The following is a 26,335-nucleotide window of genomic DNA, read 5'->3' as shown; positions in this document are numbered from 1 at the left end:
GCTTCTTCAATAGAATGGGTAAAAAATTGAAAATCCAGTTAGGGGATTAGTAAAACTTGGTAAGAATGCAGTTGGAGTTCACATTTCTCACATTCACTCAATTTAACCCGATTTTGCCAAGCATTTCAATGGGTAAATCAAATATTGTGGTGACTCAGCAATGTTTCATCATTTCAACAGAGATATTGTGCAAATCAGTTGCAGATAATGGTGAAACAAGATCATATCAGAATCAAGATGGAAGAAAGAAGTTTTTTAGTTATAGAGGATTGCTTTTCAAACAGACACTTGTCACGTAAAGATCAGATCCGAGATTCTTTCCTTTGCTATATTTTTCTATCTTTCATTATTTGAGGGGTTCCAGTTCCTTGGAAAAAATCTTCTCATGACTGTGATACTAGATTTTGGATCTAGTTCTTGATGCATTTCCAATACTAAGACACCATATTCTTCAGCAAATTCTTCTTGTATGAACAGTAGTAGTGCAGATAATACAGATGGTTCAGACATGTTAGGTGTTTTCATATTTTGATTGCATGCTTTCAAATGTATTGTTTCAAGGAAATTAATATAGAGAAACAGGAATTTCATTAGTTTCTTTCTGATTCTCCTCTCCCTTATTAGTGATCTTTAATGTTCTACAATCTCTGAACAAAGAGTTTAGGTTGTAATTGCAGCTCCTTAAGGCTACATGTTAGTTCATTGTTGCTTATAACCCAAGAGGTTATGTAAATGCTTCAGAGAATCAACAGGATTGCAGGTTTTCTGATGGGGATATCATGCAAGAATGAGTTTCAGATTGAGCATAGATGTCCATTTACAAGTTAGATGGATAGATCAGATATCTAAAGATACACGTATGTCTCAGATATTCATTTGTATGCATTTGATTCATGGATTTTCCCAATAGATAAGACACTGGTCGTTTACAGGATCACTTGCTCATGTTGCTACATTTTAGGGGTTTTTTTGAATCAACATCATTAATCAAACGATCTTTACTTTTTATGTTGAAGAGCTATAATAGAATGCCCTCACTCAACTTATGAATATCCTAGATCTGAATTTGGCAACTGTAAATTGATGTTATTTCATGAGTTATTAGGAGAAATAAGGGTTTTATCTGCTTCATAATAGATTCAATGTATGCTTTGACAACTGGTACCATATAAGGAATCTATAGGTTTACCCACCTAGGTTTTGCAGAGCCTGAAGTGCAGAAGGAGTATAGCCTTATAGTTGGCCTGGTGTTTGAATGGGCATGTTGAAAATGGGAGTTAGCTGCCCCTAGATGTGCTTTGTTCTCATCAGGGTAATTGGAAATGGGTAACATTTTCAAACACCAATAGTAAAAGTGGCAGATACCAGAGAGGTAGAGGTAGAGCTTATGGTGAAGGTGTTTGATCTAAAAGTTTTGTGCAGGATAAAGGTAAATCTGAATGGAAGAATGATGACAAAGGGAAGACCGAATGGAAAAGTAGTAATTCTTATCGAGGAAGAGATAATTCCTATTCCAGAGGTGGATTTCATGGTAATTGTTTTAGATGTGGTAAAGAGCGACGTAGATCTTTTGAATGTAGATCTTATGAAGGTGGGCAGAATAATAGAAATGCTATGATTCAAGAAGACATTAAGAGTTGACCAAGTGCACTTGAGGCTGGAGAAAGTTTGATGGTGAGAAGAACCTTATGCAATAAGGGAAGTGATGAGGAACCTATTTTAAGGAGAAGTCTTTTTAAGACAAGATGTAAGATGGCTAGAAAATGCTACAAAATGATCATTGACAGTGGAAGTTCTACAAATCTAGCATCAAAAGTGTTGGTTACCAAGCTGCAGTTGGAGAGGCTGAAACATCCCAAACCTTATCATGTTTCTTGGATCAAAGATGAGCATAAGATATCGGTAAGTGAGAAATGCCTTGTGAAATTCAAAATTGGACATTACTTTGATGAAGTTTTGTGTGATATTATGCCCATGGATTTTTGTCATATTTTGTTGGGTAGACCTTGGCAATATGATAGATATGTTATACATGATGGAAGATTGAATCAATATACTCTTTGGGTAAATAGGCAGAAACAAACATTGTTGCCTTTGATCGAAAGTCTAGATGAGGTTAATTGTACTGCTATAAAAATTTGCATGATTAATGGGAAACAATTTGAAAAGGAAATGAAAAAGAATCAAGTCTGTTTTGCTATAATTCCAAGAAAACTAAGTTTTGTCAATGGAGACCAAGTGCAAGAAAATAGTGTTAACCGAGTGCTAGTTAATGCTGACCAAATGAAAAATGGTAGTATTGATCGAGTACCAGAAGAAATTGCAAAGTTGTTGAACGAGTATAAAGAAATTATTGCTGATGATATTTCTAATGGTTTACCTCCAATAAGAAGTATAAGTCATTGTATGGATCTGATTCCTGGACCTAGTTTGCCAAACAAAGCACCGTATAGATTGACAACTGCAGAGAATGAAGAAGTTAATAGACAAGTGAATGATTTGTTGCAGAAAGGTTTGATCAGAGAAAGCTTGAGTCCATGTGTTGTACCTGCTATATTAGCATCTAAAAAGAATGGAGAATGGAGAATGTGTATTGATTCCAGAGCCATTAACAAGATAACAGTGAAATATAGGTTTCCTATGCCAAGGATGGATGACATAATGGATTGTTTGAGTCGAGCAAAGTATTTTGCCAAGATTGATTTGAAGAGTGGCTATCACCATATCAGAATCAGAGAAGGTGATGAATGGAAGATTACTTTCAAGACAAAAGATGGTTTGTATGAATGGTTGGTTATGCCTTTTGGTCTGACTAATGCACCTAGTACTTTCATGAGGTTGATGAATGAAGTTCTGAAAAGATTCTTGGGTAAGTTTGTGATTGTTTATTTGGATGATATTCTGATATTCAACAAGACTAAAGAAGAACATCCTGAACATATTAGACAAGTATTGCAGATGTTGAAAGAGGAAAAGTTGCTGATTAATCTTAAAAAGTGTTCTTTTATGCAAGAGGAGATTGTGTATTTGGGATTTGTGATTTCAGCTTATGGATTGAGGATGGATCCTGAGAAGGTTAAAGCAATTTTGGAATGGCCCACACCTAAGAATGTGGGTGAGGTAAGATCATTTCATGGTTTGACTAGTTTTTACAAAAAGTTTATAAAGAATTTCAGTGCTATTTGTAATGCTATGACTAAAACAATGAGGGGAGATAAAAAGGAATTCAAGTGGACACATGGAGTTGATAAGAGTTTTGAGACTTTGAAAAAAAAGGTTGCTGAATTAACTATATTGGCTTTACCTAATTTCAACAAAGTATTTCAAGTTGAATGTGATGCAAGTGGTAATGCAATAGGAACTGTATTAAGTCAAGAAGGTAAGCATGTCACTTTCTTTAGTGAAAAGTTGAATGATGCTAAAAGGAAATACTCTTTTGTATGATCAAGAGTTTTATGATATTGTTCAAGCATTGAAGAAGTGGAGACATTATTTAATGCCTAAGGATTTTGTGTTGTATATTGATCATAAAGCTTTACAATACTTGGGAAGTCAACATAAATTGAATCAAAGACATATGAAGTGGGTTGAGTATTTGCAGAGTTTTACATTTGTGTTCAAGCATAAGAGTGGAGTTACTAACAAATTTTTTGTTGAATTGAGTAGAATATGTTCTTTGTTGACTTAAATGAAGGTTGAAGTTCTTTGTTTTAATGAGATGAAAGAGTTATATGATGCTGATCTTGATTTTTTTGAGGCATGGAGAGAGTGCAGAGCACCAAATCTAATAGATCACATAAGTAAGTTTGATGAGTATTTCATTCAAGAAGGTATGTTGTTCAAAGGTATTCAGTTGTGTATTCCTAGAAGTCCTATGAGGTTGAATTTGATTAAAGAAAAGCATAGTGGTGGAATAGCTGGACATTTTGGAATTGATAAGACATTGAGTTTGTTGAAAGAGAAATATTATTGGCCACAAATGTATAAGGATGTTAAAAAATTTGTAAAGAGTTGTGGAGTTTATCAAGTTGCAAAAGGAGTGAGTCAAAATACAGGTTTGTATACACCTATTACTATTCTTGAGAATAGGAGTCCAGGGAAGACACCTTTTGAGATTGTTACTAGAATGCATCCTAGAGGTATATCAGATTTGAGAAATGTTGCTGGTGAAGAAAAGAAAAGCACTACAGGAGAAGAATTTGCTGATTTTATGGAGTCCTTGCATAAGTAAGTGAAGTTGAGGTTGGAACAAAGAAATTAGAAGTATAAGGAGAATGCTAATAAGTCTAGAAGACACCATGATTTTCAAGTTGGTGATGAGGTGATGGTTCATCTAAAGAAAGGAAGATTCCCAGTTGGAACATATAGCAAGCTGAAGATGAAAAAATTTGGACCTTGTAAGATCCTGAAGAAGTTTGATAGTGGTAATGCTTATGAAGTTGAGTTACCTGATGACATGGATATATCTCCTATATTTAATATTGCTGATTTGTATAAGTATTAGAAGTTAGAGGATGATGTTGTTATACCAGATGATTATCGTAACAAACAGATTGAGGAAGTTGAATAGATATTGGATCGAAGAGTTGGCAAGAGTACAAGAGGAAAAGATTACTATGAATATTTGGTGAAGTGGAAGAATAGACCTATTGAAAATGTTTCATGGATTTCTTAATTTGAGTTCGATTCAGCTCAAGTTGGGACATCTCAATGATTCAGGAGAATCATTTCTTTTAACCCCGATTGTCTGATGTAGGAACATCCTAGGTTGCCTTGTTATCGTGCTCATTTTGTTCACCTAGTAGTTCCTTCATGTGCCTAGCAGTTCTTCAAGTGCCTAGAAATTCCTCCATGTGCCTAGTAGTCCTTCATATGCCTAGCAGTTCTTCATGTGCCTAGCAGCTCCTTCATGTGCCTAGCAATCCTTCATGTGCCTAGCAGTTTTGTCATGTCCCTAGTAGTCCTTCATGTGCCTAGCAGTTCTTCATGTGCCTAGCAATCATTTTTTCTTCATGTGCCTAGTAACCCTATTTTCTTCATGTGCCAAGTAACCCTATTTTCTTTCATGTGCCAAGTTACTGTAGCATTCCTTCATGTGCCGAGTTACCCAGTGTATGCTGAGTGATTCTTCATGTGCCAAGTTACTCAGTGTATGTCGAGTGTTTCTTCATGTGCTGAGTTACTCAGTGTATGTTGAGTGTTTCTTCATGTGCCGAGTTACCCAGTGTATGTCGAGTGTTTCTTCATGTGTTGAGTTACTCAGTGCATGGTGACTATTTCTTCATGTGTCAAGTTATCCAGTGTATACCGAGTGTCAATATTTGGATGTGATTTTGTGAGCTGACTTGCGGGATTTATTTCATTCGTGACATTTATGTTAAGATCTTTTCTTGGGATGAGTCAAGACCATTGTTGGGTTGGCTTTCCTCTTATGTAATGATTCTAGAATGATCTATAAGCCATTTTGGCAAGTATAAATAGAATGTTCAGGCTTAGAATTAAGCAAGTTTCAAAGAGAGTAAAACTAAAAGTGTGAATTTGCAGTTGGATCTTTGAATGTGAATGTATTTGTAATTGGTTGTAATCAAAAAGGCCTCACAGCTGGGCATGTATGAAGATATTCTTGATGAATCAATCAAATTAATTCACTCTTCTTCCTCCTTTGGTTGTTGTTCTTTGTGTTCATTTCTATTATGTTAACTCTTGTAGGGTGGTTTGGATAGCTGGGTGAGCCTTTGGCCCTAGTCATTTGTCCCCTTGCCTGCATCTATATATGTATGTATGTGTTAGGAACCTGTGTGTTCCTTCTGTTTATTTTGTTAGAGTAGAGTTGTTGGACGCATATGCTTTGTAAGTCGTCCTGTGAGTTTATTTTATTATCCCACATGCATAGGTAGTATTACTTTTCTAGATCGTACCCAGTATATAAGAATAGGTTGAGGCCCTTGATGGGCACGGACGAATTTATTGTATTGAGCTTGCTCAAAGGAGGTTACCCCCTCGAAGTGGCCTGCGATCAGTAGATTTATTCTGAGTTCTGCTATCACTTTGTATTCTGTTATTTCGAGCATTCTCACGATATTGCTATAAGGAGGTTCTTCTCATCTGGTATCAGAGCACTCTCTTGGGCTCGCTGGGTGGAAATTACATCAAATTTTTTTTCTGTCGTGGCCTTCAGGTTCCTCTCACTTCTAATATCTCTTGTTATTGCAATAACTCTTTTCAGTTGTTCTGTCTGTGAGTGAATTTTTCTAAGTCGACTGTTCAAAAAAAAAAAAAAAAAAAAAAAAAAAAAAAAAAAAAAAAACCTTGTTTTATGGTTGTTACGCGTACAGGAGCAAAAATCATGGAAGAGAAAATTGCATCCCTCAAAACCAGACTTCAAGATCTGGATGACAAAATTCTGGGTCTTAACTTTCAGCAGTCAGCCATGAGCCGAAACCATTCAGGAGATACTGGGTCCTCTTCTGGCAATTTCCGTGGACCAAAGCTTGATTTTCCACGCTTCGATGGTTCTGATCCGACTGGATGGATCTATAGGGCAGAGCAGTATTTCAGCTTGCATAATACTTTGGATAACCACAAAGTCTCCCTTGCATCTTTTCATTTGGAACATGAAGCTCTTCAATGGTTCCGTTGGTACATCAAGGCTAATGTAGGCCCAACGTGGAGCGAATTGTGCACCCTCATTTTGGAGCGCTTTGGCCCTAGTTCCTTTGATGATTTCACAGGAGCACTCACTAAACTGCGTCAAACAGGCACTGTAAGAGAATACCAGACAGAGTTTGAAAAATTAGCTAATCACACAGAGGGCTTGTCTGATGAATTCTTCCGTAGTTGTTTTGTCAGTGGTCTGAAGGATGCACTTCGCTCAGAAGTCAAAATGTTTCGACCTACTACAATGATGGAAGCCCTTGGGTTGGCTAAGTTAGCGGAAGACAAGATTAGTGCTCTACAACGCTCCAGATCTAATTTTGTTCCATTCAGAAATACAGGTTCTCACAACCCTCCAGTCATACCAGCTCCCAGAACTACTCCGATCAAGCACTTGTTTGAAACAGAGATGCGAGTTAGGCGAGACAAAGGGCTTTGTTATAATTGTGATGAGAAATGGTCTCGGGGCCATAGATGTGTTCAGCAAAAGCTCTATCTCTTGGATGTGGATTCTCCACCGGAACTGGAAGAATATGTAGATGCTCAGGAAACAGTGGATGCTGAGGTTGAGCCTCACCAGCCTGAACCTCCTTCCCCAGAAGCTCCACCAGAGATATCTGTCCATGCTTTGGCAGGAGTCACTACTCCACAAACCATGCGGGTCCAGGGTTTCTTCAAGAAGATCCCTCTTACTATACTCATTGATTCTGGTAGCACTCATAACTTCATTGATCCACGAATAGCCAAACAGGCTGATTGCTTTATCCATCCCTGCTCTAGCTTTGAAGTCATGATTGCCAATGGGGGCACTTTACCTTGTAAAGGGAAATGTCACAATGTGCGTCTCTCTATTGGAGATTATAACATGCGCTCTGACATGTTTGCCTTACCCTTAGGTGGCTGTGATGTGGTTTTGGGTGCCCAATGGTTACGCACTCTTGGCCCCATTCTCTGGGATTTTGCTGAACTTTGGATGCAGTTTTCAGCCGAGGGGCACCAACACACTTTGAAAGGCTTACAACCAGGGTCTCTCAGCATCATTAGTTCACACCGTATGGAAAAACTTCTTAAGAAGAATTCACATGGTGTCATCGCTCAGCTCCATTCCATTCAGATGTAGCCATCAGCAGTCTCTAGCACTCCTGCCGATCTCCAACACATTTTGGACAAGTATTCTGGTATATTTGCTGAACCTGTGGGATTACCTCCTTCTCGTCCAGAGGACCACCGTATTCAGCTCCTTCCTGGCAGTGTTCCGCCCAACATCAGGCCCTACCGCTACCCATTTCATCAGAAGACCGAAATCGAGATACTTGTCTGTGACTTACTGAAGCAAGGTATTATTCGCCCTAGTACCAGTTCCTTTTCTTCTCCAGTTCTGCTTGTTCGCAAAAAAGATGGGTCATGGCGACTCTGCATTGATTTCCGAGCACTTAATCATCTCACTATAAAGGACAAGTTTCCCATTCCAGTTGTTGATGAACTTCTTGATGAACTTCATGGGGCTCATTTTTTCTCCAAGTTAGATCTTCGTTCTGGGTATCATCAAATTCGGGTTAATGAGGAGGATATACCTAAAACTGCCTTCCGCACACATGATGGTCACTATGAATTTTTAGTCATGCCCTTTGGCCTCACGAATGCTCCTTCAACATTTCAGGCAGTGATGAATAACATATTTCGACCATACCTCCAGAAATTCATTCTAGTCTTCTTTGATGATATCCTCATATATAGCAAAACTTGGGCTGAGCATCTCCATCATCTGGAGCTTTTCTTGCAACTTCTCTCTGATCATCAACTCTGTGCAAAACTATCTAAATGTGTGTTTGGCCAGGAGGAAGTGGAGTATCTCGGGCATATTGTTGCACACCATGGAGTGCGGGTGGATCCTACAAAAATAGATGCCATGAAAACTTGGCCGCATCCTAAAACTCTCAAGAGCCTTCGGGGTTTTTTGGGGTTGACTGGCTACTACCGCAAGTTTGTCAAAGATTACGGGAAAATTGCAGCACCATTGACAGCTCTGTTAAAAAAGGATGCCTTCTCCTGGACCCCTGTTGCTGAGACCGCATTTGAACAACTGAAACAGGCTATGTGCAGTACACCTGTTCTCGCGATGCCAGATTTTTCCAAACCCTTCACTATTGAGAGTGATGCTTGCGGCAATGGATTGGGTGCTGTTCTCCTGCAAGATGACCATCCTATTGCGTTCACTAGCAAAGCCCTCTCTGGTAAGAATCTAGCCCTCTCTACTTATGAAAAAGAAATGATGGCTATTTTGCATGCTGTACAGAAGTGGCGGCCATACCTCTTAGGGAGTCATTTTTGCATCAGAACCGATCACCAAAGTCTAAAATACTTCCTGGAACAATGGGTATCCTCTCCTACACAACAGAAATGGGTCAGCAAACTCATGGGGTATGATTATGAGATCACCTACAAGAAGGGTAAGGAGAATATTGTGGCAGATGCTCTTTCTCGCACATTTGATAATCAAGCTTCCCTTTCCGCTATTTCTAAGCCCATTCCCAATTGGTTAGCGTCTGTTCAGCAGGGCTATGACAGTGACTCTTCTTTATCTCAAATCATTCACCAGCTAGCCAATAATCCTTCTGCTATACCACATTACTCTTGGGATGGTGCTTCTCTTCGATACAAGGGTCGGCTAGTGCTTCCTCAAAACCCAGCTCTACATCAGGCTATTTTTTATGAACTCCATGCTTCTCCTTCAGCAGGGCACTCAGGCTTCCTCAAAACTTATGAGCGAGCAAGGAGAAACTTCTTTTGGAAAGGAATGAAACAGACGATTCAACAGATGGTGGCTGAATGTGATATGTGCCAACGCCACAAGGGTGAAACGACCCTCCTTCATGGCTTGCTCGAACCATTGCCCATCCCTACATGGATTTGGACTGATATTTCTATGGATTTCATTGAAGGGCTTCCTAAATCTGGTGGCAAGACAGTGATCTTGGTTGTGGTTGATCGTCTCTCGAAATATAGTCATTTTTGTGCCCTTAGCCACCCCTATACTGCCTCCTCTGTTGCACAAATCTTCATGGACCAGATATTTCGTCTTCATGGACTCCCTTCTTCCATTGTCTCTGATCGTGATGCAACTTTTACCAGTCATTTTTGGACTGAACTGTTTCAAAAAACTGGCACCAAACTGAAGATGAGTTTGGGCTATCACCCACAAACTGATGGTCAAACGGAAATTGTCAATAAATGCTTGGAAACTTATCTTCGTTGCTTCACTTCCGAACAGCAACATCAGTGGGCCAAGTGGCTCCCTTTAGCTGAATGGTGGTACAATACCTCTTACCACACTGCCTCTAAAATGACTCCATATGAAGCAGTCTATGGTCAGGCACCTCCAGTGCTCCTTCCCTACACTCCCAACAGCTCACCAGTCCAGGCAGTTGACATAGTTCTCCGCAGCAGGGATCAGATTCTTCGTACCTTACAGGATAATCTTCACATGGCCCGTAATCGGATGAAACAACAAGCAGATCAACACCGTTTTGAGCGCTCATTTCAAGTTGGGGATATGGTTTTTCTTCGTCTACAGCCATACAAACAATCCTCCCTAAAGCTGAAAGGGCGTCATAAGCTGGCCCCAAAATTTTATGGGCCTTATCAGGTTCTGCAGAAGATTGGTTCAGTTGCTTATAAACTGGAACTTCCTCCTTCTTCCCGCATTCATCCAGTCTTTCATGTTTCTTGTCTAAAGAAAGTTCTGGGTACCACTGTCAGAGCACAAACTACTCTCCCTGAAATGGATACGGAAGGATCCATTATCCTGGAGCTGGTGGCAATCATTGACCAGCGCACTCGCCAGCTTCGCTCTCGCTCCATCTCTGAGGTCTTGATTCAGTGGCATGGCATGCAACCAGAGGATGCTACCTGGGAACCCCTTCTTCAGATTCAACAACAATTTCCACACCTTAAGCTTTGAGGACAAAGCTTTTTTCTAAGGGAGAGGGGATGTTAGGAACCTGTGTGTTCCTTCTGTTTATTTTGTTAGAGTAGAGTTGTTGGACGCATATGCTTTGTAAGTCGTCCCGTGAGTTTATTTTATTATCCCACATGCATAGGTAGTATTACTTTTCTAGATCGTACCCAGTATATAAGAATAGGTTGAGGCCCTTGATGGGCACGGACGAATTTATTGTATTGAGCTTGCTCAAAGGAGGTTACCCCCTCGAAGTGGCCTGCGATCAGTAGATTTATTCTGAGTTCTGCTATCACTTTGTATTCTGTTATTTCGAGCATTCTCACGATATTGCTATAAGGAGGTTCTTCTCAGTATGTATGTATGTATGTATGTATGTATGTATGTATGTATATAAATTTATCACTTGTAACTTTAATTTTCAAATAGTAAAAATCACTATAGTTTCTTATAATTCTGTGCTTCTCTTTGTATGTTTATAAGATTGAAGTTTAAAAATTAATTGCATTTATGTGCATCTTTTTCAAGTTTAATATTTCTCTTTTTCCTGACTCACAGTCCAAGAATAATTTTTCAAAACACATAACGACCAGTTGGAGATTGAGCCAAAAAATTGTAAGAATGATTGTGCCAAAAGAGCTAAAAAAAATTGTTGTGTGTGATAATCATCTTTTTATGATAATCATCCTTTTACGTTCTTTTGGGCACAATTATTCTTACATTTTATGATATTTTGTGAGAATAAAATTCTAAACTAATAAGGTAGCTGATCCAAAATTAAATCATAATTGGTTGAGGCATATTTAAATACCTTATTTCACATGTTACTGAATGTTTCTTGAATGTTTGGGGTAGTAACTCCTTACACTCAACTCTTCACTAGAGTTATCCTCACTGCCACAATGACATTACCTCTAAACCATGCAAAGGATGTTGAAGTGGTTCCCAACCTTGAAAAAATCTTATAACTTAAGAAATGGAAAAGAAAATGTAGATACAATACATGACAAAATGCACAACTTGTAGTCTTTATATATACAGATAGATCTTTTTTAAGTTGCTTATTACAAATTAGCACAACAAAAAAATTGTTCCAGCTACATACATATTCCAGAATCCAAATAATAAAGAAATAAAACTCACTCAACTCATGCCACGTGACAAGCCATAACCTAGTTCAATTGGTGTAGTTGCTAATTTGTTGGGTTAATTAAAAATTCTTATAGAATTGTCATTAGATTAGTACAATAAAATGAACAATCATATATTTCCAGCTAGCATTAACTTGATTGGTCTATTTAGACCCATTCATTATTGTCACAAGCTTTTAAACATAACTATATAGGGAGTTAATTAGCACATATATAGGTTAACCTTATATTAATTGTAAACTACAACACAAAGGTTGCAATAAGGTACTACAAGATTGTAATTATAGAAAATTGCCTAATTCACTCAAGTGGGTGTATGATGGTGAAGAGTTGTATTAGGTGAGTAAAACTCACCAATTGTTATAGGAAATACAACTACATCAAAACAATTCGAAACCATAACTACATATTCATTAGAGTGAGTAGTTCAAGGGTCTTGATCCTATGTATACAGGTATGTAGGCAACCTGGTAGGCAGAGTATGCCTCTAGTGTGTAGATGCCTTGGACATAGTTAGGTAGCACTTAACCATGTATGTATGTATGTAACTATTCTCTACTTAATAGTGCCATCCACATGGGGTAGGAGGGGGGGCTAGTTGAGCTTGAATTTTTGACAATACTTCATTTCCATTATTTTCACTCTTTGAATCAAAGGTATACAACTTTATCACTTGTAACTATAATTTTCAAATAGCACAAACCAAAATAGTTTCTTATAATTTTTTGGTTCTCTTTGTAATTTTATAAAAGATGAAGTTTAAAATTAATTGCATTTATGTACATCTTTTTAAAGTTTGATATTTCTCTTTTTCATGACCCACAGTCCAAGAATAGTTTTTCAAAAAAATACTGACCAATTGGACATTGAGTCAAAAAATTGTAAAAATGATTGTGCCAAAAGAGCTAAAAAAAATGATTGTGTACGATAATCATCTTTTTATGTTCTTTTTGGCACAATTGTTCTTACATTTTATGGTTTTTGGTGAGAACAAAATTCCAAACTAATCGAGTAGGTGATCCAAAATTAAATCATAATTGGTTGAGGCATGTTTAAATACCTTATTTCACATGTAAGTGAATGTTTCTTGAATTTTTCTTGAATGTTGGGAAACTACAGTAGGGATATTGCTTTTTTTTTGTTGTTGGCATTAATAAAAGAAACATATTATCACATTCAATAGTAAATTAAATATATTTGTATTTATCCACCCATCTAGTGAGAATAGTAAAATAATCTCTAATAATTTATTGTAGAAATGTGTGTGGCATGTGAGAATGAGTACCATTTAATTGCATTAAGGTCAAAAATTGTAAACTTTGACTGCATTAAACAACTTGTTTTCCCCTCAAATCCCAAAAACCTCATGTTCTTCAACATTACAATCTGTCAACAATAGAAACAACTCCATTTTGCACACTATACAATTATCTCTATATTTAATCAATTGTTGTCCTCTTTTCTCTAAGGAAAGTTATAACTTTCTTCCTTCTCTTTTACTATTCTTTTTCTAAATAAAATTAACATCTTCACAATTCTCCTCTATCCTATTTTGAGGGTGATGATGAGAAGAGATTGTATAGCCAATACATTTCAATTGATTTTGTATTTTTATCATGACTTATTGCTAACATAGTTGTTCTAGATTTTTATTGCTACCTTTGTTTATATATTTATTATCCCATAATAACTTCATTATAGTTGTCTCTAATATTGCTCCAAAAAAATTTATTTTTGGTACCCCATTAATATGTATACTTTATTTGTTTTTGTATTTGTCGTTAGCTGTCTTGGAGACATAGCAACTATGAAGTTGACATGTTGACTGGAGTATTGAATGCTCTCTAAAATTATCCTTCACATGCTGACTTGGATACTCTTTCTTGTGTGGCTCCCTTAGAGTCCTTTTCATATAAATTTTAAAATCCTTAGTGTATACCATTTTTGCCTTCAATTTAGTTCATCCTATATTTCCAACTTCATCGGTGCTAAGCTTTATGCTTAGTCACATACATGTTCAAATTTATTATAATGCCTCAGTCTATGTCACTTTTATCTATTCATAGTGAAGGTAGAAACATCATACTAGTTGTAATGGTAATCATTTATTCTCTTGCTTGAAAGCATTCTTGTGTGCTTAATCCTTTCTTTGTCATTCTGTGTCTTTGTAGTTGTCTTTACTTAGTTTTTCTGATATATTTACTTAGTAGCATATTTTGTTATATCTTGTGAATAACCAAGTAGAACTTTGATTATATCTTTCTTTTTTAAAAGATAGATAAGATATATGAAAGTGAAAATAATTCATCACTCTCTACTCTTTACTTAAACTCGGCTTTTGAGTTAATGGTAACATGTTTTGTTTAATTGTTTGTGAAATTAACTATATTTATGTAGAGTTATCATTGTTCTCTTTATATGACAACTTTTTGTCATCTCATTATTGCAAATTTCAATGCATTTCAAATAAATAATAGGGAGAGATTGACATGCACTACGTACTTAATTTTTTTCTCTTCCTTTCTCTATCATGTGATGTGAATATTTTGTAATGAATTTGTGGCAAGTGGTGCCAAATTGATCTCGTTCTTAGTAAGTTTATATGACACTTGATTTTGTTTTTGTGAAGTAACTATCAAGTTATATTTTTCAAGTTGTCAAAATAATAAATTTAAATTATTAAAGACATTCATTTTTAGAAAAATATTGTGTGACAGACTAGGGATATGGGATTTTCTAAAAAATGCATATAATTTTTGGACAACCCAATGCATGTCAATGTCACTGGTCAAAACCTCTTCAACCAAATCAAAATACCCCATCTTCTCCTCCTTGAAGTGTTCAATATTAGCAATGGGTAAACAATTTAGCATCCCGGTAATGAACTCAATTTCATCCCTTTCCACATCCTTGACCACCAAAATCTTTGCTTTGGATAGATAGTGCAACGAAAGATTAGTGACGATATCTCATAGAATACTCTTCTGGATCAATAGAACATTACATCTAGTGGCTTTAATCTTCTTTATCATACCTAGAATATAATTCCTTTCCTCCTTCAAAATCCTATCCATTATTGTATAATCAGAGACCACAATGTTTTGCTCAATGTCCATCTTGGGAGGCAAAATTTGGTGCTGCATTATGCCAATCTTCACATTTTCAATCTTGGTGGGGCCTCCATCCATATGGATTGCCTTCTTATTAAACACCAAACCCTTAACCATCTTTGTATCATCAACAATCCCATCCAATTTTTTCAAAACTTTGATGTCCCTCAAATATGTAATGTCAGGCTTCATAGGGTCAATGGCATTCAGGATTGTGTCAATAGCAAACATGTCCAATAAGGTTGAATATTGGTTAACAACCTTATTGTTCAAAGAAGTACTCACGCTTTTCACCAAAGAGTCACAATTTGTCAATTCAATAGAAATAGCCATAGAAATTAAAACCTCGATGACCTTCATAGTGGCCCTGTGAAAAGCCTCTGACAAAATGGTACGATGAACACCTTTAGCTAGAAAATTCATGCATTATTTAAGAATCACATCAGTAATGACAACAACTATTTTCATGTCATCACCAACAACAATATCCTGAGATTTTGAAACCTCTACAAGCATTTTAGCTCACCGGTGCTACCAGCAGGTGTTGCACTATGGTTTTCATTTCAAACTTCTTCAAAAACTTCTTTGTGTTGTCTGCTTCACCTCTTAAAACCCTATCATAAAATTAGCAAATCAAATACCCTCCAATGAAACTTCGAGTGTCAAATCAAATCCCTCTCACTCAAAAAAGTTTGTTGTTACTTTTCGATGTAGTCACTAGTGAATCCAAAGACTATATGATAAGATCAATGTGTTGAAGGCATATTGTAGCCCAATCATTTTTTCTTTTTGAGAAATCTAGTTGTCATTGTGATTTTGATGCAAAATGCTATCGATGCTATAACAAACTCATCAAATCATCTTTGGCTAGTGTTGATATTTCAACATCTTGAATTAGTTTTCAGGCATCGACATGTGATATAGATGGGGATGATTTTCAACGAAACTTCCCGTCAATACATAGACACTTGTGGAATGCATCAAACTTTTTATGAAATTATAGCAACGATGACTTTTGATGTCTAACTGTCAAAATTTTGATGAGAACTGCATTGAAAAATAGGTCCAAATTTTTTAGTGAACTTAATACAATCCTAATCCTATATCGAGTTCATACATGGTACTAAGTGAATCTTCCATAGAACAAAATATCGATTACATATTTATATCTAAAGGTATAAGTATACTTAATTATTTGATTATAGTTATATATGTATTAATACCTTATAATAAAACCCTAAATTATATTTAATATCTAACTATATTTTTATTTAAAATACCTCTATGTAAATATTACTAGGCATAAAAATAGAATACTCACTATGCATATCATGTGATATACCATAACCCTTAGACATATCACGTTTTAAATTTTGTGTCTCTAAATACTAGATACTAGTCTAACTATATATATATATTTGTTTATATGTTCATATCTAATAAAATATACTATAAAATGTTTGGGGATTAATATAGATAAAAGTACGATGGTATGGGAAGTAATAGAGATCTTATATATATTTGCACAAAATCTTGACCTTGAATAATTCTATATTTATACATTTGAATATATTGTTTATACAGTTTATGTAAGTTCCCATCATACTTGAGCATAAAAGTTGTGTAGTTCATACAAGTTTTGGTCAATATTAAGCAAGCATCGAATATATTTTAGTATCAACTTGATCCAAGTTATTCTTTTGTACATGAACAGATTTTGAATTATGTGGCTATAAAGACTATTTATCTTTTTGAACATCTCATTCTTTAAAATAGGAAAATGATTCTTCTATTTAACAAGGTCATGTAGAATGGGTTGATTTTATGTCATGTGAAATTGAAGATAGTTTGTAGAATCAAAAGTGGAAATGTATTTAAATATTATGGTGAAACCCTTCTTGTAGCATGACATGTTATTTTAAAAAAAAAGAGGAACTTAGGGTGAAATGATTATACCTTGGATTATGTACTCTCATTTTTGTCACATATTTAAGCCATTACATGCTTCTTGGGATTTGATGAGTTCAGTTTATCAAGTAAAGAAAAACATGGTGAAAATAACTCAAAGATGACTATGAGTACATTGAACATTATTCTCATTTGTGCTTCTCTTCTTATTTCACATGAAGATAAAATGCAAGTCTTAAGGACTTCCTGTTGAGAAAAGACATTAGTGAGAAAATAGCTGGTTGGACTACCAAGGTAATGGAGTATGATGTAGATATTTTACAAGATTTTATGATGGTTATATAGAGATTTTAGTTACAAGTATTTATTTAAGGATCTAAGCATGGAGGCATTTTATTTATTCCTTTCATTGTGATTAGTACCAGTGTGATGTTTACCTTGATGGAATAGTAATATAGCTAAGATTGAAATCAAGTCTTGAAGTGAATCTTATAGTCAAGAAGAATTATCACCTTGTTTGGTATATCTATGAAATGTACTTAATGTGTGACCATTAGTCTATTGTAATAGTTGTAGATTTATCATTGCACAAATTCTATTATTCTATTTTTTTCTTGTTTAGCTTTGCTCTATTTGGGTTGTATACCTTTCATGTTAGGAAAGATTTTAAGGAACTATAACTGATTCATGGTAGGATTGAAACATGGTCCTACAATATTCTCTCCCTTCATGTTTTGTGTGAAATAGGTATTTTTATCTCATTTCAAAAAGGTTCTCATGTTTAGGAAATATTGTTGATTCTTTGTATTGACCATTGGTTTATTGTATTAACATGTACACTTTGATGTTAATTAGTTGATGACTCTTGTAAATATATGAGTCTTTTGTGAGTTAAGTTCTTATTTGGTAAATTCTTATTATGATAAATTGCTATCACTCACAAGATGGTTAATGTACCTTTGAGTTCTTATTGTTTTTGTTGTATTTTGATAGTTTGTCAAAGCTTGTAAGTGGTTGTTATTGACAAGCTAGTCAAAACTACTATTATTATAATTTTATCTAATATCTCATGTTGACACATTTTTAGTGCATATGAGAGTATGGTAAACACTCTTCTACATTATAGACATTTGTTTTTATTTTGACAAGTTAATTGATCTACGTATCCTTTTCTTTTAACTTTACTTGAAATTGTTTATTTTGCCAATATGTGGATTCAACATTTCACTTATTTTCTCAACTTTTATGTCTAGCGTATAATTTTGATGTGATACTAGTTGTGAAAAGGTCAATCCTTACATCTTTATAGCCACAAACATTTCTCATATAAAAACATTAGATAATTGTCAACTTAAAATTTCCTAAACCCCCTCACTTTCAAATTCTATCAAATAATTTTAACTAAAAGTTGCACATTTATATACATGCAATGAATAACCATTAGAGATTCTTTGTCAATATGAATGCAAGCAAAAGTGCTCATTGATTATTTCATCTTCCTATATTGAAATATTCCTTCACTTTATACATTCCAATAAATTTTCTTTTAGAGCTATTATTTCTTCATCCAATGGTAGCATATGAATGGGGCTATGGAAACAAACCAAAAATATCTTCATCCATGATATAAAGTTAAATAATGTATTTCATATGATTTTACAAAATATTGGTAATCCTTTTTGGAAGAGCTAACCTATATTTAGTTTTAATATTTATGGCACTTAACAATAGCTAGCTAAATATATAATGAAGAGTGAGAAGAAAGTAGAGCATGACAAAAATGTGGAATAATTCAGCTTTGGAGAAAATGGGTCAACTCTCCAAAATGAAACTTGTTAGACAAAGTTGTTGCACATTCTATTAATTTACCATTCACCTCTCATTATTTATATTTCATTTTATTTATTTATCTTTTATCTTCTTTGTGTATCTATCTATAATATACTATTTATCACCTTACATATCTCTATCAAATTACATCTCTTCATCTGCCCACTCTCCTATCCCCTCTTTCTATTTCTCTCCCTCTTGCTTCATTCTTGTTTTCCTGTCCCTCCCTCATACACACACTCTCTCTTACTATTTCTCCCTCCCTCTAATTATGATTTCATAAATGATTTTGATAACCTAGCCTTCTAAAATGCACTCAATATACCATCTTAATACAACTTTCTCTTTCCAAGAGGCTTTATATCTACATGTGACCTTGTTTTCTTTCTTTTGTAAATGTGTATGCTCAGTGTATTTTGTGTGTCTATAAACTTGGTTTACCAATTCTTTATAATCATGAGAAATAATTGTAGAAAATATCTCAATTGTATTCAGAAGACAAGGATCATCAGAGGGAGAATGATATACTATATTAAATTGTAAAGGCACACATTTCAAAAATTCTAGGTTGCAACACACATATCAAAAAAATTCTAGCTACTCCATGCTAAACTCAGGATCCACTCCCTCATAATGAATGCCTAAAGACTCCAAAAGACTACCTATTTGTACCCAACTAAGCCACAAGTTGACCTAGCTCAATACAATTTAAAATAAACCCTTACATTAAATATATGCATAAGCCACAAGTTAGTTGCAAAACTCATTAAATACCCACAAGCCAAATTAAATGCCAAAAGGCCAACTCATAGCTAAATTGGGAAAGATGCTCCTTCATCAGAGTCCCTAGGTAAATAGAAAAGTGTGTCCCACACTTTGGACATAGAAGAGTGCAAGGATTAAGCTGATAGTATTTTATATCTTTTATGATGCTATGGAATAGTTATTGATAAACAATTCAAATCTTTTTCCCTATCTCTATCTTTATATGTTTCTTATTGACACACATAGACACTCCTTTCACTCTCCCTATTTCTATCTTGTATTATGCTTTGTTACGTGTTTCTCTTTTGTATGCATCTATTTCTCTTTGTTCTACTCTATCTATCTATCTATCTATCCACTATCCATCTATGAGCTCATATATTTTTATCATTCTTTTTTTTATCTCCCTCATCTCCTGTTCCTATTCCTCACCCTCCCACTTCCCTCTTCTGTCTCTTTCTTCACAACTCTCGTCCACTTTGATATTTGATTTCACTCTGTCTATCTACACACTATTTCTCCCTATGTTTCCCTATCTATTTTTTATATTTTTTCCTATTTACTCCTCTTTTTGTATATATATATATATATATATATATATATATATATATATATATATATATATATATATATATATATATATATATATATATAGATATATATATATATATGATCCATTTTACTCACTCCCCTCTACTCACTCCTTATCTCTCATTATAATTATCTATCCTTAATTATTATTTCCTATACAAAATGGATAACCTAGCTATTTGAAATCAATAATTTAAAACTCTCTCTCCCTCCCTCCATCTGATATACACATAAACTCATTTCTCTTTCCCTATCTCTATCTTATTTTATCTCTCTTTTTATTGGTCATTCATGTCTCACTATATATATGTTCTATTTTATCAATTTGTTGTTTATCTACTCTCTATATCTATCTATATACTATCTATCACCTTAGATATCTTTATCACTCAATCTCTACACTCTCCTCTATCCTCTTCATATGTTTCTCCCTTTCACTTCCTTATTCTTTTCCTTTTCCTTCATATTTATCTCCCTCATATACACACTCTCATCCAATTTTTCATGCACATAGACACTCCTTTCTCTCTCCCTATCTCTATCTTGTGTTATGATTTGTTATGTGTTTCTTTTTTGTATGCATCTATTTTTATTTTTTCTACTCTATCTATCTATCTATCCACTATCCATCTATGACTCATATATCTTTATCATTCTGAACTATTTATCTCCCTCATCTCCTATTCCTATTCCTTGCCCTCCCACTTCCCTCTTTTGCCTCTTTCTTCACAACTCTCTGCCACTTTGAAATTTGATTTCACTCTATCTATTTACACACTATTTCTCCCTATGTTTCCCTATCTAGTTTTATATTTTTTCCTCTTTACTCCTCCTTTTTTAAAATTATTATTATCCATTTTACTCACTCCCCTCTACTCTCTCCTTATCTCTCATTATAATTATCTATCCTTAACTATTATTTCCTATACAAAATGGATAACCTAGCTATTTGAAATCAATAATTTAAAACTCTCTCTCCCTCCATCCATCTAATATACAAATAAACTCATTTCTCCTTCCCTATCTCTATCTTATTTTATCCCTCTTTTTACCATTCACCTCTCACTATCTATATGTTCTATTTTCTCAATTCCTTGTTTATCTACTCTCTATATCTATCTACATACTATCTATCACCTTAAATATCTTTATCACTCAATCTCTACACTCTCCTCTATCCTCTTCCTATGTTTCTCCCTCTGACTTCCTTATTCTTTTCCTTTTCCTTCATATTTATCTCCCTCATATACACACTCTTGTCCAACTTTTATCACAACTTTTATCACTTTCAATCTTTCTACCTCTCCATCTCTCTTTTCTTTTCATATTACTCATCTCACTTATTCACTTCGGCCTCTCTTCCTTTATCCATCCCTATCTCTCCCTACCACTCTAACTATTGTTTCTTATATGAAATGAATAACCTTTCCTTTTGGCACAAATAAATCAAAATTCAATTTATCTCAAATTTATAGAATTTAGCTTAGTTTCCTTGTTATTTTTGTTGTATTATAGAGGTTGTTAGTAGGTCTTTATAAAACTTAATAAACTATTCCCAAGGTGTGTGTGTGTGTGTGTGTGTGTGTGTGTGTGTGTGTGTGTGTGTGTGTGTGTGTGTGCGTGCTTACTTGGAGATAAACTATAATATTATGCATTATACAATGTTTAGTGTTTTGTATTATATTTTGATATTGTATACTTGAATAATTTGAAGCCATTTATATTCTGAATTAAAAAAATAAAAAAATGATTCAAGAGTATAGACTATATGCTATGACATGAGTGAAAACATTTTAAAAGATGATGTTGGAAAGAGAGTTAAATATAACATAAAACTGATCTAAATTTGCAAATATTTTAAAAGTAAAGCTCACTTGAAATTGTAACAAGTAATTTACCTATGTTAGTTCTAATTACCTTATGTTTTATTAGAGTTTGATCTTCTTGGTCATGCTCAAAGACTCGATGAGGCAGCAGAACATGTTATTGATTTAGTGCTGATAAATCATGGCTTCTATGTTTTGCTTTCTCATACCTATGCCAAGGCTGTCAGATGGGTTGATGTTGCAAGAGTTAGAATAGTGATGAAAGAGAGTGGAATTAAGAAAGGCCCTAGACATAGCTAGATTGCAATTAAGAACAATGTCCAAATATTTGTTGTTGCAAATCGATCACACCCAAAGTTTGAAATAATCTATGTAGTATTATAAAGCTTATCAAAGAACATTAAAGACATGTGATAGTATTCAAATTCTTTTTTTTAGCCACTTTGACTAGGGCTCTAAATAACCATGATTTAGTGTGAAGAAAATTGTCATCTACATATCGAGGGTATCTTGCACAAACTGGATGTATTCCTCCCTTTTCTTGTCAATAAGAGCTTGCAAGGCTTTGTGGGAGGCTGAATGGAGGTGTAGATAGTATTCTATTTGAGTATCAATAACACATACAACCTTGTTTATACACTCTCAAATCTTAATGGCTATATCCCTACTCCTATTTGAAATAGAGTCGATCCATAAATTTGATATGAAGATAAATTTTTATGTTTTTTCATAATCTAAAAAGTTTGCATCTTTGAATCTAAAATTGCATACCACATTAATTTTTTTTATATCTCTCACTCTAAAGCCACATACCCATTTTCATAAAAATCATCCTAAAAATGTAAATCCTACAACCATTATTTTACATTAGTGATCATTTGGGATGAACTAAAATCAATCTATAGTTCACAGGTATAGTTATCCAATCATCCCTTTTCTCAAATCCTTGATTATCCTTCCTTGATCACATTTTTTATTAATCACAGCTTCTTCAAATAGTAATTTCACACAGTACTTATCAAATCCAAGTCAAAGGGTCCACTAGTGCCCATGCACCAGTTCTCAACATCCACATCATGGAAGAGTAATGTTAACATTGATGTTTTTGAAGGGAAACCATGAATAGAAATAACTAAATCCACTACAATTTAGAGTCTAAGAAATATTAGGATGATAATCATTCAAGTAACGTTGATCATGGGTTCACTAAAAAGTTTAGGATAAACATCACACATTCACACTCTGCCTTCCTCCAAATATAAAAACACTTCTCTCAATAAATTCAAGATTACAATATTCACATTCTTAAACTAATAATATGCCTGTAAGATTAGTAAATATAAGTTAATTTTTTTAAAGATAAATTAAAGATTAATAAATAAATATTAGTTTTTAAGTTAAATTGGATATAGTAAATAAAATAGTTTTTAGGCATTAATTATTTTGTTCATAAAATAAATCTAACATATACAAAACATAGCTGAAAAATATATTTAGCTTCTATCTTAAATTTTTGTAACAAATTTTAACAAAATATTTGAATGATATTTAAGTTTATATATAGAAATGTCTAAATTTAAGATTTTTTTACGACCATATCAGAAAAATAAAACAATCAACAAATAAAGACAATATTTTTATTAAAGAGTAAAATTCTGACAAATGACACTAACTAATATTGAGACACAATGTACTAAAGACTAAAAAATAAAATAAAATGTCAAACATGTTTTTTTTCTTCTTTCAGATTCACGAAAACACAATAATCTTTTGTCAAATCTATTGTTGTTTTCCATCACAAATATGCAAATCATAAAGAACAAATGCTGAAATTTTCAAAAACATGCAGTGTGTTTTCAAATCTTTATAATTTGGTCAATGGTGCATTTTGTATGGAGGATAGCCAGACAAACAATGAAATTTTCATAACTTTATTAATTTTTTTAATTGTGTGGCTTATTCATCATGGTTTAAGAATTTCTAATGGGACGCAACTATCCTCCCTACAAATTGCACCATTGACTAAATTTAAAAAAAATGAAAACATAATGATTTTTATTTTTTTTAAATCAGCATTTGATCTTCATGATCTGTATATTTTGTGATTGAAAACAACAAATTTTTTGAAACAATTTCACTCTGTTTATTTGAATCTGAAAAACAATCATATTTAACTTCTTTTTTTTTCTTGTCTTTAGTGCATTTTGAAGATTAACCAATGTCTTTCTAATATGCCAACGTCTCTACTGATTTCATTTCCACAAATAGAGGCATAAGAACGACTTATCTTATTTTAAACTCCATGTTGTGTGTCCATTGTTTAAACAGATTGGAATAAATACAAATCCATTTGAGGGGCTCATTTGGTGCCCATCATTAATGAATCTCCATATCATGATGCGTCTCCACAAAAGCTATGCGAGGTATTGAGTAACAGCTTCCAAGAATAGTAATTAAGTCAAACAACTCCCAGTTTGTCCGCTGGAATGTTCACTTCAAAATGGTATCATCTTTCTGCTATCGTTCATACCGTTTTCGTGGTTTTGATAATTCAAGCGTATCTCTTTCGAAGCAGTTGTGAAATAAATGAAAAACCATTTGTGTGGTTCGTTTCTTTAATCTGCATTATTGACCTCGACATAGACATTCCACTGCTTTGTAATGAATACCACGTTGATTCATTACCCACGCTCATGCTACCCATTAATAATTTGAATAAAGTCGGTTTCAGTGACACAGATTTATGACCAGAATCCAATTACAGTATCGTGCAATGGTCAAACTTCTTCGTGGTATTTCCTTGTCATTCAATCTCCAATATTAAAGAATCATGAAATGGTAAACCTTATGCACCAAATTTCTTTACAATTCAATCAACAACATAATATTAGTAGCATTTTGATTTAATGGTTAAACGTATTGATTTCATTGTCATTCAATCTACAGAATTGAAACATCATGTAATGGTGAAACTTATCCTTGGCATTTTATTGTCATTCAATCTACAACATTACAATGTTGGAAATGATTAAAACTTATCTCTTTCTTATATGTTCTTATGGCTTGTCTTTGGATATCTCGATCTTTAAAAGGTTTTGTTTGGTTGCAAGAATTGGGCGGGAATATCAAAATCTAAATATCTGCATTTGCTAATTTGTTTTTTGTTTGCAATATATGAAATTGGAATTAGAATTCACGTAGTTTCTAATTTGACCCCAAAATGATATTCCAGTTTTTAATAAACTCAATTTGATGGGTTGTTGGATCTGTTACTTCACCGTTTGATTGTATTTTGTCACTCAAATACATTTTTGGACTATTTTCTCCATTGATCATAAGATATAAACTAGGTTGAACATTATTTAGACGTTTAATATGTATTTTTTTTAAATGACAAAAAGGACTAATATTAGATTCCATATCTTTTTAAAACTTTCATAAAATTATCTTAACAAATAAATCTTGTGTTTACTCTTATAATAAAAACTATGTTAAAAAATCTTCTAAATATCACATTAATCATCTCGACTTATTTGTATTTTTTATTTTCTTTAATATATTTAAAAATAAAATGATTTTAGTTCTGATCTTATACTAATTAAAATAATTTGATTTAATTTAGAATTAAATTTATAATATGCAATATAATATGTCCTTTGAATTTAGGTAAGAGCCTACAACTCAATGGTAAATTGTGAGCCTCTTATTTAAGAGGTCTTGGGTTCAAATCTACTCAATATTAATATATAATAATAATAATTAATCTTAGCTTTGGCCTCTTATCGATCAATATACATGTATATATACATACATGTGTGTGTGTGTGTGTGTGTGTGTGTGTGTGTGTATGTCCTTACTAAAAATAATAATTTAATTATTAAAAATTTAAAACAAAACTTATTCCAATTCTTATTTCAATTGTTGCAACCAAACATAGAATATGCATGTTTTGACCCCTCTTCCAAGTCAACCAAATAGGTCTAAATCATATTTCGAAACTTATTTTAACAATGCACGAATACCAGAAGAAAGTTTATTCTAGCATAGATGAATGCCACATTGGAAAATTCTTGCAGCTAAATAGGCCCTGAGGGCTCATTTGGTTGCTAGAATTAGAATGGAATTGGTATTTGGAATTGGTATTTGGAATTTTTTTTAAATTTTAATCCATTGTTTGGGTTTGCAAAATCAAAATTGGAATTGAGAAAAATTATAACTCAGTAATGTCCATTTACCTACCAAAACCTCAATTTGGTATTCCATCTAAATAGGTGGAGTTATTCTAATTTTCATTATAATTTCAATTTTCTCAAAATGACTATTAAACAATAATTAAAATGAAATTATTTTTGAGGTCTATCTGACCTATTTTGTTTGTTGCTCACTTGCTCTATGGCATTGTCATTTGTAGTGCTTACCTAGAATAATCACTCCCACAAATTATTTAGTCATCACCCTAATGCCTCCTTCCCTTCTCGTAGTTTGTGCAAGAATTCATGTGTCGCTACATCCCAAACACACAAACTCATATTAATACAAGTT

The 26,335-nt window shown here is 33.8% G+C and overlaps 1 pseudogene; it reads right to left on the bottom strand.

The window, feature by feature from the left end:
• Positions 1-15,296, bottom strand: part of LOC149549405 (T-complex protein 1 subunit delta pseudogene) — a 47,793-nt pseudogene extending 32,497 nt beyond the window's left edge.
• Positions 15,297-26,335: the final 11,039 nt, after the last annotated feature.

Source organism: Cupressus sempervirens, chromosome 7, assembly GCF_028749045.1.
Source record: "Cupressus sempervirens isolate cs-2001-9-10 chromosome 7, ASM2874904v1, whole genome shotgun sequence".
In the NCBI taxonomy this organism is placed as follows: domain Eukaryota; kingdom Viridiplantae; phylum Streptophyta; class Pinopsida; order Cupressales; family Cupressaceae; genus Cupressus; species Cupressus sempervirens.
This window is presented reverse-complemented; position numbering and strand designations above follow the sequence as displayed.